The 15,195-nt window shown below is 42.6% G+C and overlaps 1 protein-coding gene and 1 non-coding gene across 4 annotated transcripts in view; both read left to right on the plus strand.

Annotated features, from left to right (window-relative positions):
• The window catches only part of JAZF1 (JAZF zinc finger 1), a 337,129-nt gene that overhangs the window by 52,459 nt on the left and 269,475 nt on the right, over window positions 1–15,195 (plus strand). The window lies entirely within an intron of this gene.
• LOC115801767 (U6 spliceosomal RNA) lies at window positions 9,263–9,366 on the plus strand. Its single transcript, XR_004022100.1, has one exon. It is a non-coding gene; the product is annotated as a U6 spliceosomal RNA (small nuclear RNA).

A 15,195-nucleotide genomic window follows, 5' to 3' on the forward strand; every position in this document is an offset into this window, starting at 1 on the left:
TTCAGTCTGAGATGCGCCCTTCTGATTGCAGGTTTCCTCATGTATATTTATCTTAACAGTGATTAGAGCATCTCCTAGATTCTTTTTTCATCTTCAAAGTTTTTAATGAATGTATGCCCGTATAACATCCATTTTATTGTCAGGGACACTGAAGATTGAACGTTCTCTCTAAACTATAAGAATTAGAGGGAGTCATCCATTTGGCAAGGGTTTTAGGGTATTTACAGTTAGCCCTCCTAGGACCCTGTATCCACCCTGGGGAGCTCCTGTTGTTCAGGAGGGAGCCCTGACAGCCTTAGAACCAGAGAACTGGTTCTCAAAGTTCTCTCAGAAGGCTACACCAAACTCAAGTTCCCTAAAGAATAACTAACTTTGCTTCTTTTCACTTCTCTCTTCGTCGGAACAATTGGTTATCTTAAGAAATCAGTAAATCAGCATCTTGTGTTCTGAGTGGTGCATTCTTTGGAAAAAGTTACTGTGTCAGGAATTCAAACGATTAGTGTGTTTATTTTGAATGCATGCCATTGTGCGGAAGGTACAGAACAACTATCCTTGGTTTCCGGTTGATTGAAATAATTTGCAGCAAGTTAGTGCTAAGTATAAACTCAGAGGTACACCATCTTGCTGAATTGGGCCTTGGAAGGCCCTCAAATTTAGCATGCATAGAATCACCTGGAGGGCTTGTTAAAACACAGATTTCTGGGCCCACTGCCAGATTTCTAATTCAGTAAATGTGGGGACTGGGCTTGTGAGGACGCATTTCTAATAAGCTCATCAGGTACTGCTGATGCTGCTTCGAGAACCACAGGCCTAAACGAAACATCTCCAGGACCAAGACTATGGTCACATGTACAACCTGTTTGATTTTTAACTCAAAATGCAATATAGCCTCCTTGAACTGTGATGAGATGCTGCAAATAGAGGATTATCCTCTGTTTAATTGGGTGGGTTAGCATGAATTAAGTCAAGCCTAGTGAAATGTTTGTATCACCCAGACAGGTATGACAACTGCTCTGCAGACCGTGCCATTGTCACCATTCATTCTAGGCCAACCAGATAGATTAGGTCCCATCACTGGCATCTGTATGCCCCAAGCTAAACCCCAGCCCCACCGCAGCCCCCGGTGGGCTACACCTAAGGTTTCACGTGTCTCTCTTAAGGGCATTTGTGTTTAATAGTAACTTTTTTTTTTTTTTGCGGTACGCGGGCCTCTCACTGTTGTGGCCTCCCCCGTTGCGGAGCACAGGCTCCGGACGCACAGTCTCAGCGGCCATGGCCCACGGGCCCAGCCTCTCCGCGGCATGTGGGAACCTCCCGGACCGGGGCACGAACCCATGTCCGCTCCATTGGCAGGCAGACTCTCAACCACTGCGCCACCAGGGAAGCCCAATAGTAACTTCTGAAGCCTTCAGAGACTTAAGGCATGGCTTACAAAGGCTAGAGTGTGATATTTGGAAGAAGAATCTATCCATTTTCCCTTGGCCCAGTACTCATAAGGTTAATCTGGGGATCCTTGGCCTGGTATGGAGCTGTCCATAGAATCTTTGTCACTTCTCTTCATAAGCAAGCTTCAGAACTTGGAATAGATGTCCCGAGCTGCTGGCCACTGCCTGAAATATCCCAGAGCCTTGACTGGGTGTCTGGAATAAACTGTTTGTCTAATCCCCATCCCTCGGAGGCTTCAGGCAGGGGGCTTTGGCCAGAAATGCTCACCTCACCTCCTCTAGGGGAGATCGGTCCAAGAATGTACTTTCCAGTTGGCTCAGAAGACTCTCGGAGGTCAGGAGGGGACTGAGCCTTGATCCAGAAAGGAAAGAACTTTTAGGGTTCAGTGGGACTGACTCTCCTCTTTTTCCTCCACATATGTCAGACTTAGGCTCCATCTTTTAGTCTTGAAGTATAGTCCTAGGTGGCCCTAGAGACAGTAGTGTCCCTGAAATACCGTGAGGCAGGGGCTTAGGGGTGCAGTCTTGTTGGCAGGTGGTGGGGAACTTGGCTCAAAGCAGCCCTGCTCATATCAGCGCCCCCTCCCATGCTGTGCCTCATCATACTTAATGCTTGGCTTCTTTGTTTCTTTTTTTAAATCTGTGCAAAAGACACCCTGTGAGAGACCTCATCTACCGTGGTCCACCCAACCCTACCCATCCTCCTCTCTTCCTTAGGCTACTTTTTCTCTTCCTATTTTTTTTTTTTATCACTACCTGAAATTTTATTGTGTATGTGTTTCTTGATTTATTTGTCTCTCTCCTGCACTAAGATAGTTGAAGATAGGGATTTTTTTTTTTCTTATTCACTGCTGTCTCTCCGGCACCTAGATCATTTCCTGACAAGTGGTAATTATGCTATAAATGTTTGTTGCATGAGTAAGTGAAAGCCTAGCAAGCACATGGCTTTTCCTTGGAGTGGGTGTTACAGGGTGGTGGTGATTGTGAGGGGGCTACACGCTTTCCACCCCTTCTTGGTGCCTCTTTTGCCTGTGGAACATGGTTGTTCTCCAGCTGCTCTTGAGCTGCCAGATGAGGCCAGGTAGAGTAGAAGAGTGGCTTATTTGGCAGTTTTGAAGGGAATTTGTCTGCGTGGGCTCTGATGGAGTCATCTAAAGGTTTGGTTCTGTCTGGAAAATCAAACTTGAGATCAGCCTCGGTCTTGGGTTGGCAAGCCCCTTGCATCACCTCTAAGCTGAAAGCATCATCCATCCATCATTTAATGAGAAATAATTGTAGGGCAATTCAGCAAGGCCCAGCAGTACTATTTTGTTAGTTATCTCTAATGCTTGCATTGGGGTGAGGGGAGACAGGGAGGACAGGTTAAGGAAGATGGCAGCCCAGGCAGCTTGCAATCCTTCCAAAGGGAAGATCCTCAACTCTGGTGCTTTGAACACCAGAATGATGTTAATCAGGGGATTTTTTTGTATCAGCATTGTCAACATTTACATTCATTTTACACATTGGATTTGCATCTGAAAAGACCAACTAAAATCAACATTTAAGCGATAACACTCATATTTGCATGGGATTGAGCATACATGTTAAGTAATTTTAGCCTGGCTGTTGCTAGGAAACCAATTAATAACGTTCTGCATTTCATTAAAAACTGGGTTCTATCTTTGCTTTCATTTCACTTTACAATTTAGCGGCTTGTGCTGCACTTTTTCTCCCTTGGTAAATTGTGACAGATAAATTATCATTTTACTAAATTTATTTCTGTGATCACAGTTGTTAGTCATGTCTGTCAATACAACTTCAAACCTTTTTTCTTCAATGCTTCGGTTGGGAGGGAAGTGAATTTTAACTGTTAATCATTTTTTCCTCTATAGCTTATGGGGACTAAAATCATATTTTTGCAAAGGCCTCACAGATTGTGGGCTAACAACAAAAATAATTAAAGCAATCTTCCCTGTTCCATAATTGCACCTTCTCAGTGTGGTGACTAATAATTAGAATATTAGTCACTATTCAGACACTATTCAGAAAGTGACAGACATCTGATTAAGCATTCATCTGCGTTTTGTTTCTCATGTTTGCCACGGTTTGTGGGCTAGACCAGGTTCTGTCCTTTATGCGGTGCAATTAAGATTTTCATGACTTTATTTTACATAATAGGCCCCTGCTCTTATGAAGAGAAAATACAGTCTAAACTACCATAAGTGCCTCTTTGAACCAATTACCTGGGCAGTTGCATTGAAATTGTAATGACATTTTGAAGTTTAGCATTTTGTAGTATTGATCTGGTCAGAATGCTCATTAAAAAGCAAAATTAGTTTCTATTCATATCTGTTTCACAGTATTTCAATCACTTTATTTGGGTGATGCATACAAATGCATCTGGTTCTTCAACTAAGCTAAAATGGTGATCTTGCCCGTTTTCTAAGGGCAAAATAAAGCAAGTTAGAATCTGCTTTCACATTTTATACTCCAGTTTGGTCTTTAGGATCTGAAGGTATAGTACAAAAGAGGGCATGGAATTTGGAAGCAGCCCTGGAGTCAGATTCTGGCTCAGCCCCCCCTGTGGCTCTGTGCCTCAGTGTGCTCATTTGTCAGATAAAGAAGAAAGGTCGGCCCTGGGGAAAAGATGACACCTAGGATTGTAAAGAGCAGGGCCGGCAGTGCGTACTTGGCAAATGCTCTTTCCCTTTTCCGCAAGAGCTGCTTGGGCACTGCATTAGTGTGCTAGGGCTGCCATCACAAAGCGCCACGGACTGGGAGGCTTAAACAACAGACATTTATTTTCCCACAGCTTGGAGGCCAGAAGTCCAGGCTCAAGGTGCCAGCAGTGTTGGCTTCCTCAGAGGCCTCTCTCCCAAGCTCACAGGTGGCCCTCTTCTCCCTGTATCTTCCCTCTGCGTGTCTGAGTCCTAATCTCTTCTGAGATGAGGACACCAGTCACGTTGGATTGGAGCCCACCCTAAGGGCCCCGTTTTCATTTATTCACATCTTAAAGGCCCCATCTCCAAATACAGTCAAGTTCTGAGGTCCTGAGGGTCAGGGCTTCCACATGTGGATTTGGGGGTGGGGGGGAACAGTTCAGCCACTAAGGGGCACTAACCGAGAAGCTGCACATGGCACACTGCTGTCTCCACTCGGCTTGGGTCCTACTCAATGGTCAGAACAACTGAAACCAACTGAAACGGAGTCAGGAGACTGGGTTCTTTGGTTATGACTTTTCTGGTTAGGTCAGGGTTGCTCAGAAACATTCAATAATACTACCCTGCCCCTTTATTTTTAGTTCTTATTTTGATCTTTTTGGATATATTCTAAGACCGCTTCTTTCTGACCTTAGTAATACGTGAGGGTCATCACCTCTAGGCTCATAAGATCCTTATATTTATCCTTCATTGTTACTGGATGTGGATATACCAGGTGTAGGCGGTAGGGACAAATGTCCACTTCCCTTTTTAAATGAATTGTGGGAAAGTGTTTGGCTTTGAGGTAGCGGGCAGAGGCCAGGCTTTGGGGCCAATACACTATTGGGCAATTGGAATTTAGTGACACAAATACTGTAGAAGGTCATTCATTCATTCAGCTACTGAGTGCCTACTGTGTGGCACTGTGCTGGTGCCTGTGGCTATCATGATAAATAGAAGCAGTCATGGTCCCTGCTCTTATAGAGCTGACAGTCTAGTGGGGAAATAGACTTTAAAGGCCGTGAGGCAGAAAGCAGCTTAACATGAAAGGCAGGAACTGAGAAAAGGGCAGTGTAGCTAGAGGAGAGTGTAAAGGAGGGTGTAGTTGGAGATACAGCTAGAAAGCCTTCTAGGAAGACCAGGGGAGTTGGAAAAGACTTCTGGACAAGTGACATCTGTATTTTTAAGTATAAATATAACTGATTTCTTCTGGTAGAGAAAGGGGAGAGGCATTTTTAGATAGAATATCATAACTTGGTGTGTTTATTATGGCTCAAGTGTCCTTATATGAAGGAATCCCATTGTTCCAGTTAGTGGAAGTTCATACTTGAGTGGGTTCAAGCTAACTAGGAGTTTACTAGATTTGCCATATTGAGATGTATCTGCCTACACCGATGCAGAGGCTCATTTAAATAGAGAATGAAAGAATGAATGAATGAAAAAACAAATGGGTGCTATGTTACTGAGTGGGTGGCAGTGGTGGGAGGTGCTCCAGGGTGGACCTGACCTTAGAAGCAGTGATGCATTATTGATCCGTCTGTTCAGGTCTGTTGGACTAACAGAAGACAGGCTGCACTGACATCTCAGGCCAGTGGTCCCCCAGCGTGTGTCTCCTCCTCTTCTGCAGTTCTGGGAGGGCCCCTTAAATCCTGCTCACTGGCCCAGCCTCACCCTCGTTGCCTAAACCAATCTCCCAGCTCCAGGCAGGAGAGACCAGAAAGAGCTGGGTCAGCAGTTACTGTAAGGCTGACCTAGGTCACCGTGGCCCAGTTCTGGGGAGCGAGATTCAGATAATCACGGAAGCTGAGCTGCAGAGCATGTTCCAGACATGGTGGGAGTCCAGACTGCTTGGAAGAGGTCTGTCTGCAGGGAGGTATGGGAGGAGAAGCTGGAACACAACGTTGGGAGCACATCAGAAGAGACTGACAGCTCTATCTCTGACGGAAGAACTTGTATGTCGTTTGGTTTTGGCTCAGGCATGAATCTTTGTTTCTTTCCCCCAAGGAAACTAAAATCAGATAAAAGAAGATTTAAAATTGGAGCATAGAATGTTTTTTTCTGCTTTTAATAATTCATTTACTTAAATAGACATAAACAAGGCCACTTGCTAGCTGCTGTTAGGTAGGAAGTCTCTCTATTTCAAAGGTTTTCCTAAATGTAAGGAGTATTCTTTTATCTTGAAAACCAAGATTTTTCTTCCCTCGTGAATATTGCCACCAAACAGTCCTCAAAGTTGGCTTGAGAGAGAGCCTACTGGTAGCTTCCAAGGTCTTGGGATTCAGCTATACCGAAAGACCACGACATCGAAGGATTATTGTAAATTGAGGGCACAGATTTACTTGTGAATAATAGAACAGCTGCCTAAAATAACATCTGAAGGGCAATTACCTCCAGTCTACTTTGATGAATGTGGGCTTTATAATCTGTGGCCAATTAAGACTATCAGTTCTTCTGGGCCCCACAGAGAAATGTACAAACAGGAGACGCCCTTATCTACATTGGCCACATGTGCATGACTGTGCTTCTGTTAAATTTGACTTGTTTTCAGCTCAAGCAAAGAATAACTGGTCTTTGACTTTGAGGAGATTCAGGAAACATTACTGAGTGCCCATTGCCATTTCAGTAGGCACAAGGAGTGGGATGAAAACATCCCACATCCCCTCTTGGGTTTCGTGTGAAGAGTGGGGAGCAGATCAACATGAATACAGGGAAATAGACACGGAGCTCATGATAAAAATCCTGGCATTTGCACATCATGCTACATCTCATGGCTTTATAGATGACTTCTGGATTCTACCAGCCTGTTCCAAAGAATACTTCTCACAGGGTTATTCTTATTTTGAACTTGTAGATACTTTTAATTGCAGTTCCACGTTACCTTGCCTGGGTGCTCCTGCTGGTACCAGCCACCTCCTTCAGGGTGCTCTCTGGCTTCCTGTAGGGGCAGCTCCCAGGCCAGAGCAGAGAATACAGCATTGATACAGCAAGATAAGGGAAGCCCCGGATTTCACAGGGGCAGTGAGGGGCGAGCGGTCTGGCATCTGGAAAATGTATGCCTTAGAGTTTAGTTGTTTAGCATCATTGAGGTCTCAAGCAGTCTGCAGGCAGTGGGGAACTGGAAAGAGGGCAACAGTGTAGAACTGGGCAAATCCATCACTTGGGGTGGCTTTTCTGGGTTAGTTGGCCCTCAGCTCAGCAGTGGCTGTCGGAAAATTGTCAGACAGCTTGGGAACACATGCATGGATTCCAGGGGAAAAGAACTGCTTGCAACTAGCAGTTCAGACATCTTCTACCCTGTGGGACGAAGGGCAGTATGCCCGCTCATCTGCCATTCATATTTATTCACTTTATTTTTTAGCACTTGATACTGTGACTTAACCTCTCCCTGCCTAAGTTTCCTCAAGAAGCAAGATGGGTTTGATGAACTGGAGTCAGAGGGTTTCCTTGGCTGTTATGTTCTGTGATTGTGGAATTCTACTAGGAAAGATGCATCCGGTCCTGAAAGACCTCTACTCCAGTTAGGAAGTTTCATTAAACTAATGAAGAATAAAACAAAACAAAGCAGCATGAAAACTTTAAGCACTTTCACAAGGTAAACGGTGTCATAAGACAGAAAGGAGCTGATGGCCCCTGCCACGGGCCGGAGTGCCCAGGAGAGTCTTTACAGAGTTTGGAGGGTTTGGACTGTGTATTTCAGGATGGAGGGTGAGGAAAGGAGAAGGCATGCAGAGCAGGAAGGGAAGGGAAGGGAAGGGAAGGCCAGGGTGGGACAAATGGAAAAGACATCTGTCTTGCTCAGTCTTGGATCCAACACTTAGTAGAGGCTTGTTAGGCATCCTTGAATATGTAAATATACCAGAATATAACTTCTGGTCTAGATTTATTTATAGATACAGTTATCTAGGGGACTAGTGGGGTGAAGGGGAGGGAAAAAACAGGCTCAGACAAAATTAAGCAGGAATTTATTGTCTGTTTATTGCTGTGTCCCAAATGCCTAGAATAGTGCCTGGTACCTAGTGGGTACTCAGCAAATATTAATTAAATGATCAATGACATGACTTCAGACTGTCAGGTAAGTAAATGGGGAACATTGGAGGTTTTGGAGAAAGTACCATTTAGGAAAGAATTGATTGTAAATGGGGGAGTGAGGAAACAAGGAAATCAGTTAGGAGATTAGGAAGTAAGCACAGGGTCATGAGGAGGGTCTGAAATATGAGGGGCATTGGAAACAAGAGGGGAGAGCAGGATGCGGGATTGGCTGTTGTGGGGTGAAGAGAGTCAAAGATGCCTAAAATGGAAGGTGTGAAGGTGTCTAGGAGAAGAGGAAGATGACATAGAGGGGAGCAGGTAGGGTTTAGCTGGAGGAGAGGGGCACTTAGGTAGCGCGTGGGGGTGAATCGCCTCCATGAGGTGCTCGCAAGTTGAAAAAAGGTTGCAATTCAAGAGCGTCGTCTCAGGGCTGGAGATCAGGTTTGTGAGTCATTGACTTGAGAAGCAGCGGCTCAGGGGACGTGGGGTGGGCGGGGGGGCGGTGATGGGGAGACAGGGAGGCCACCCCTGGGGGAGCACAGCCATGGCCTCTGTTCACAGGACTGGTGGCTTCTACCCCGACTCTTTCTTTTAGAAACATCACAGACATCCTGGAAGCTATGCTCTGTTCTCGTCTGGGGAGTTTTGACTTCTCAGGATTCTTCTCCTGGCCCACTTCCCCAGCATTTCCTCTATTACTTATGTTGGAGCATTCTGTTGCCATTGTTATTTTTCTGGTACTATTATCCCCTATGTGAAACTCTATAATTTGTGTCAAATACATGAGCATCCTCTATAGGAACTGATCTCCTTTCTATTTTTCGAAGGGTATACTGCTCAAAACTCTGTGTGTGTGTCTAAATCTCTCTTAGAAACTGAGCTATAATGACTAATTTCACAACCTCAAATGACAATATACAGTATGCATTTATTGAATACAACTTGACAGACGCTAATATAGCAGATGTGAATTAATATTGGAACAAAAGGACATAGAATACCTATAGAATACCATACCTTTCTCATTTTTACTTTAAAAGTTCTGGTTTACTAGAAACTTCTGAATAGAATTAATTGGGAATTTTAAATCCTTGTTAAAGAATATTTTCCACGCTCATTTCAGCAGCACATATACTAAAATGGAATGATACAGAGGAGGTTAGCATTCCCTGTGCAAGGATGACACACAAATTCATGAAGCATTTATGTATGTTTATGAAAACTCAAAAAAAAAATCAGTTTTCACTTTTCCAACTCAGGTGGACCAGATACCTTCTGAATCGCCCTCTCTTTTCTCCCTCCTTTCTTTGTTTTTCATAAATCTTTTGAATATCACACTGGTGATTACCTAAAATGAACTTGGATAAACCAGAATTTTGTCACTGATGAGAGTTTTGCCAAACTTTCCTTGTGGTGTGCTGCTTGCCTTTTAAACAAATGACTCGCGAAAAACAACTTGGCAGCCTCGCAACTGTAAATTTCTCAGTGGCAGTTTGTGTCTGTATACCTCTTTCAGGTCAAGCGTCTGCTGAAAAACTATTGAGGATGACGCGGGAGTAAAGATACCGCTGCATGAATGCAGTTTTTACAAAACTTGGCAGTTCCTGTAAATAAGTGAAGATCATAACTTGTATTTACCTCTGTAACGTCTAGACTAGAGAATGAGAACCATGAGTTTATAAAAATCCAGGTTGCTGTCTATAAAAATAGAAAAGTATTTTAAAATTATGGTTCCAGTGGGGTAGTGATGAAATTTTTAGTGTATGGTCTTGGACCAAGTGGGTAGCTATCTGGAGAAAGATGAAGTTGTTTCTGTATCTCATACCGTTCAAATAAATTCCGTCTTGACCAGTTCAATTTATATGATCAGTGTGATATTCAAAAGGATTATGAAAAGAAAGGAGGGAGAAATCAGGAAGGCATTCATAAAATGGTCTGGTCTACTTCATTTGGAAAAAGTGAAAATGATATTTTTAACAAGGATTTCAAAATATGAATATATATTCATATCTGCTTAAAATGAAAGGACTGGAAGAAACGTGTAAATTCCTTTTAACTTTGAAGTTAAAAGTTAAGCCTTTTAAACTATGACTCAAAATTCAGAAACCTGAAAAGAAAAAGATTGATAAATTAGACTAAATTCAGATTAAAAAATTTTACCTGGTAAAAAACACAATAAGTAAATTCAAAAGACAAATAACAGTTGAGGGAAGAAATTTACAGTGGACAAAGGGCTAATCTCTATATATAAAGAGCTCCTACAAATGAATAAAATGACTGGCAAACCAGTAGAAAAATAGGCAAAGGACACAAACATATGATTCACAGAACAAGAAATACAGATTGTCTCTAAACCAAATAAAAGATCTTCAGACTCAGGCATAGTAAGAGAAATGCAAATTTAAACTAAGTAGCACTTTTTACTTCATTGGATTGGCAAAACTTCTGAAATGTGATAATCGTACATTGTTGACCAGATGTGCACCGTACTCCTGAGAGTACAAAATTGCACAACCCTTATGCAGGCCAATTTAGCTGTGTCAAGATTACCAATGCAGTTACCCTTTGACCCAGCAATCTGGCTCTGGTACTTTTTCCCTGCAGGTACCCCCTGAATACATATAAAGTGACGTATGTAGGAGGTTTTTCATTAGTGCATTGTTTATAATAGAAAAGATTGGAAACAATTCAAATATCCATTAGTAGGAGACCAGTGAAATAAACTGTGAATCATCCATACAGTAGAATATTGTGTAGCATTTAAAGAGAACATGGAAACTCTTCATGCAGTGATATGGAAAGATATCCAAGACATATTATTAAAATGAAAAAAGCAAGGTGTAGAACAGAGTAGGTAGTGTGCTACCTTTGGTGTAGAAAGGAGTCTGCATTCATATCTGCATGAAGAAATACTGAAAGGATAAGCAAACAGAAAAAAGAAACTTAATAAAATGGTTCTCTTTAATGAGAGGGTGGGGGGGTAGACAGAAAAAGGGTGAGGGTAGCACTGTTTGTTGTATTATTTTGTGAACCATGTGAATTATTATCTATTCAAAACAAAAAATAAGTTACATGTTTGTAAAATTGCGTTTCAGTGGCACTTTAGCATATGTCCAAGGGCTGGAAATAGCTCCCCAGACATTTATCATCTCTTGTTTGGACTCTTGGCTACAGCCTGCTAAGTGGGTCTTGTATGTAATTTATCTGGAGCTGTGCTGTCTAGTATGGTAACCACTCACCACATCTGGCTTTTGAGCGCTTGAAATGCGGCTCTTCCAAATTGAGATGAGCTGTAAGTGTGCCAGATTTAAAGACTTAGCATGAGAAAAGAAGAATGTAAACTATCTCACTATCACATTAATAATTTTCAAAATATTGACAGATTATAGTGAATGATAACAGTTTGGATTAAGGGAGTTAAAATATATTATTAAATTAATTTCCCTTGTTTTTTCTTACCTTAAATGTGGCTCCTAGAAAATTTTAAATTACATATGTGGCTTGGCTCTGTGGCTCGCATTTAGTTTTTTTTGTACAGCACTGATTTAGAGTCCTGTCCACACTTGGCCATGTCTGCCAGAACTACTTTCTTAAAAAAAAAAAAAAAAAAGCTAAGCATGCTTTAAAACCTTCGCTGACTCTTACAAGCCTATAGAGACCCTTTGTAATAGTGTGAGATGCTTCCTTTACCCGTTCCCTACCTCCCTCGTGAATAAACACTGCTTTTCTTCACTCCCCAGACTGCAGGCCTCTTCGTAAATATGAACCTTTGAATGTACAGTCCCTTCTGCTTGCAGTGGTCTTGAACCTCCATTTCTTTGCCTTGAAAACTCCTACTTGTCTTATAAACCCAATTCATGTGGCGCCTTCTTTGATGACGCTTCCCCGGTTCTTCTGTCCTGTTTCTTTATAGTATTTGGTACACCTGCGTGTTCTCACGCTCGTCATCTGATACCACCATGCATCTTTTCAAGGGTATTGTCACCCTCACCAGACTGTGAGCTCCTGGAGGGCAGAGCCAATTGTTTTTGTGTTTCCAGAACCTGAAACTGCCAGTAGATAAACTCCAAAAAGTCACTAGGAAAATGAGGTTGGTTGTGTTTTGTGGAGAGCACACCCATTTACCTGCCTGGCCTGTGTCTTGAGGAAAGCAGGCTCAAACCCTGCAGGTCTTCGCTTGGTTAAAGATAAACCTCTTTGCATAGCAAACAAACTTATTGTTACCAAAGGGGGAAGTGGGGGGGAAAGGATAAATTAGGAGGTTGGGATTAACATATACACACTACTGTATATAAAATGGGTAAATAATAAGGGCTTACTATATAGCACAGGGAACTATATTCAGTATCCTGTAATAACCTATAATGGAAAAAAATCTGAAAAAGAATAGATATATACATACGTATAACTGAATCACTTTGCTGTACACCTGAAACTAACACAACATTGTAAATCAACTATACTTCAATAAAATAAAAAAAAAAGAATAGACCTCTTTGGAATGTTCTAGCTTTAAACAGGCCAGCCTTCTTACAGGCAGAAGACTACAAACTGTGAAGATGTCAGTAGCACCAAACCCACCATGAGTCGTGGTTTCAGGGTTGTGTTCTGACTGGAAGGTGAGAGGTGTTTGTTCAGTCAGAGAACAGAAATCTCCATGCTGGCCGAGTGCCCGTGTTTGTAGAAGGTGAAGGTGGCAGGTAGTTGCCAGAAGGTGAAAGCACGGGTGGAGGCTGGCCGGCCACAAGAAGGCTATGAGTTAGAATGATAATGAAGTTCTCCATCATTCTATGGTCTTGTTGATCTTACTTTGGTGACCGTCTTACCTGCTTTTTAAAATTCCCGTTGTCCTCATCGGCTTGTGGGGTCTTAAGCTTTTGCTTGCAAGAGGAAATAAGAGCAATAAACAGAATATCCAGGGTTGGTGGAACAGAGATTTTAGGAAGGAAAAACTTGTAATTTTGCGGGAAACTGCTCTCCTTAGTTAAGTCACCAAAAGACTCATGTTTACGTCCAGATTTTAGAAGCTTTCTTACTATTGTTCAGGATCCATTTGTTTCTTATATTACAATTCAGATATTGTCACTAGGCGAAGATTCTTGTGCCACGGTCATAATCAGTTGGATGGGGAATGCTTTCTTTTGCAAAACTTGGAGGGCTGGTGGTATAGTAGGAAGCACAGTGTTTTCAGGGGGCTAGAAGAACTGGTCTGAAGCAAGGATTGCCACTTACCTAGTGGTGTGAGCGTAAACAAGTTACGTCACCTCTCTGAGCCTCATTTTTCAGTAACATGAGGTTATAAACACCTCCTGGGTTGTGAGCATTGCAAGGAGAATGGACACTGGTGCTAATATGGCTCCTGGACCATGGTGGGTTTTGATAAATAGTATTTATAGCTCCAGTGCGAATGTAGATTGTCTTTTGCAACTGTCTGGTGTTGAATCGCCAAATGAGCACACCCAAGGCAGAAGAGGAGTGTGTCCTTTCATAATTGTGATGGACTGCAGTGATTGCTGGACAGTGGCAATCCTTAGAAACTGCTCTTCAGAGCCTCACGGTCATCTGAGCGGGGGCAGGGGGTTAGGGGTCAGGATGCCTGGCTGGAGAACTGGCTTTACCGTTAGTTAGCCCCATTCATTCTACCTCCTTGGTCCTGAGTCTCCTGGTTTGTAAAATGAAGGTGTTGATCTTTCCCATCTCTAAAATGCTCTAGTTCTGTCTCCAGAAAACAGCGGAAGTGTCCCCTGGTGGTTGGGCTGCGTTGTTCGCAGGGTAGCATTTCACTGCGCCCAACTCTGAGAACCTGGAAACTGCACAGCTGGGCTCTGCCACCTCTGAATAGCCCCAAATCCAAGGAGTGTTCCCCTTTCCCTTTGGGATTATGTCCCAAGGCAAATAGTCTTTCTGGGCTCCCCATGGTCAGCTTGCACATTCTCCCAGGACCCACCCAGCTGCATCTGTCACCAGAGATACTCACTTTTTTTCTGGAGTTGAGATCTGTTTCCTCCTCATTCTTCGGACAAGAGAGAGAGACTCATCATTTGAAAGAGGGAGATTATCAGGCTTTCTTAAAAAGTAACTTTGGTGCTTAGTAAACATTCTTATAAACATTTTGCTTTCTCTTAGGCACTTGGGGTCTGTGGTCAGCCTCCTCTGCCTCCTTGTCTTATGTGACCCCTCACCTTGAGGGCCCATCCTTCATTCTTGTTTGAGATGGAGGAACACAGCACTTTGTGGGCCTTGTGACCAGATAATTGGAGCTGACGGTAATCAAGATTTGGGGCTAATCATCATTAAAGGGTAATTTCATTGCTGCCCATAATTGATCTTGTCTTAAACCCATTATTGCACTTCTTTTGTCACATGATTAAAAAAGAAAAAAATGCTCCTGGCAATAAACTTTTGAAAACGGGTTTCCTACATTCAGTTCTTTTTCAAAGTGACTTTATAAATTTCAGGTGTGCCTTTATTAATGTAGTGATTTGCCTGCTTTATATTACATATTCAAAATAAGAGAAAATTGAAACAGTTCATCATTGAAGTAAATGTTACAAAATCAGCATCTGGTTTGAATAATGAGGTTTTCTTGTCCAGGTTTTGCTTCATTGAACGAGGCTAATAAAATTGCCCTTAGTTGTTATGTGACTTCACTAACTTTTGGTTCCTTTAAGTTGCCAATTTGGAAGCCACTAGGGTTTCCTTTCGAAAGTTCTTTCCTAGTGGTACTTGTTTTAAGTGACTCTCAGACAGCTTTTGGTCACCAGCAGGGTGGAGATGATGATACTCCCTGATCACAAAATCACAGGCTTGGGACATTTCAGGTATCTTCTCCACCATTCAAGCTGTTGGATCAAGAGCAGAGTGAAAAAAGAGGTCTAGAGTCGGAATGCTAGAAGTAGATGTTGGTATGGCAGCAACATAATATCCGTACTATTTGAGGTCAGGTATCTAGACACTGTCTCCAAGTTCTGTTTCTACCTTGAACTCAGATGCTTGCAGAGATATAGTTGCACCTGGGTAATGATAATGCCGTTTGGAGGACA

The sequence above is a fragment of the Delphinapterus leucas genome, chromosome 9 (genome assembly GCF_059928025.1).
Source record: "Delphinapterus leucas isolate spDelLeu-1000000601 "Yukka" chromosome 9, BTC_Dleu_Yukka2, whole genome shotgun sequence".
NCBI classification, from domain to species: Eukaryota; Metazoa; Chordata; class Mammalia; order Artiodactyla; family Monodontidae; genus Delphinapterus; species Delphinapterus leucas.